Source organism: Alligator sinensis, unplaced genomic scaffold (genome assembly GCF_000455745.1).
Source record: "Alligator sinensis unplaced genomic scaffold, ASM45574v1 scaffold247_1, whole genome shotgun sequence".
In the NCBI taxonomy this organism is placed as follows: Eukaryota; Metazoa; Chordata; order Crocodylia; family Alligatoridae; genus Alligator; species Alligator sinensis.
This window is the reverse complement of record NW_005842002.1, coordinates 1,379,685-1,381,520: the sequence shown is the minus strand read 5'-3', so window position 1 is coordinate 1,381,520 and position 1,836 is coordinate 1,379,685.

Genomic DNA, 1,836 nt, shown 5'->3' with positions numbered 1-1,836 from the left:
AGCAGCAACAAACTGTGATGCCACAGCTACGTTGCCATAGTGATGTGCTCCCTCACTATAGCACCATAGCGGCTAAAAATAAGCATGTACCACCGGCCCAGCACAGTAACGGCTGTTAGTACTTCCTTTAGGAAGTACTAAATGATGGTGAGGTAACAACAGTGCCACAGGGGCATGTGTAGACACGCCCCGTCGGCTAAAAATTTGTATTCCTTAGTTTTGTAGTTTCTCATATGTTTTTTATAAAATAACTTGTGACAGTACTTTAGCTGTATTTTTTCAAGTCTAGTCCGTTGATTGCACATGGCATGAGAGAGCTAAACAAATAGCCAATGGCATAAAAAAACACACACTTTAAATTAAGTTGAAGCAACTGAAAAAACCTCTAAAATTATCAGAATGCCCCAAGGCATAATGCAGATGGGCTGTCACATCTTTTTCCCAGCATGTGGCCAATCACTAGAATATATTTCAGATGGCATGATTAGTGAAATGTTCTAATAAACTGTGTCATTTCAACAGACAAAATTTCAATTTCTGAACTCTGCAACCTACAGAAAATAAACCTCAATTAACATGATACTACTTTATCTGGAACACATAGTAGCAGCAATTTCTTAATAATCTTTGAAGCTGATTCAGAGATTCATAGATTGTAAGGCTGGAAGGGACCTTGGAAGATTATTGGGTCCAGCCCCCTGCACCAAGTAGGAAAGATAACTTTCCTACTGAGGTGACTGTCTAGTCTCCTCTTGAAGATTTCCAGGGTAGGTGATTGCACCACATCTGGAGGGAGCTTATTCGACAGTCTGGACACCCTGACTATGAAGAAGTTTTTCCTAATGTTGAGGCTGAATCAGTCCTCCAGGAGTGTGTGGCCATTACTCCTAGTTTTCTCCTTGAGTGCCCTTATGAACAGTTGTTCACCGATCCCTAGATGTACTCCCCTAGTGTAGCGGTAAGCTGCTACGAGGTCCTCTCTCAGCCTTCTTTTCTTCAGGTTGAAGAGTCCCAGATCCCTCAGCCTTTCCTCATATGGCTTGCCATGTAATACTTTGACCATATGGTTGGCTCCTCTTTGGACTCTCTCAAGCTTGTCCATGTCCTTGTTAAAATGTGGTGCCCAGAAGTGGACACAGTACTCCAGCTGCGATCTCACCAGTGCTGAGTAGAGCAGAAGAATCACCTCCTTGGTTTTGCTGGAGATGCATCGATTCATGCATGCCAGAGAATTATTATTTGCCCTTCTGGCTACAGCATCATACTGCTGGCTCATATTTATAATGGGTAATCAGTTTGCAGGCAGTTTGCAGGGCAGTTCCTAGGCCAGTAACATAGTCTATTACCATACAGTGGTGGGAATGTGTTGTGCTCCATGGCTTCCTGCCTTGGCCCCAGCTGATGCTCCTTACCCTCACACCACTGACGCCTCTATCCAGACAGAAGCCATGGTTCCAGCCTCCATGCAGATGGAGCCTCTGGCTCTGAGCTGTAGGGGCTGCCTCACATGGCTGCTAGCAACTAGGAATGGGAGCAAGGTCACCCCCACCTGTGGGATATGCTCCTTAGTGAGATCCCTGGAGTGTCAGGTGACTGAGGTTTAGGCCCAGGTAGGCTTTGTGCCATCAGGGCCCATGAGCAGGAGATTGATGACTATTACTTCAGGTTCTTCTCCAGAAGAGTGAAGAGAGATGCCCAGCTAAGTGAAGATGGACAACAGGAAGATAGGCTGGAAAATCTGTCAGTAAGTTACAAATTCTTGACTTTAAAAAAGCTAATTTTAATAAGCTAAGAGTGTTAGTGTGTAATGTTCTATGGGATAATGGACGGCATACG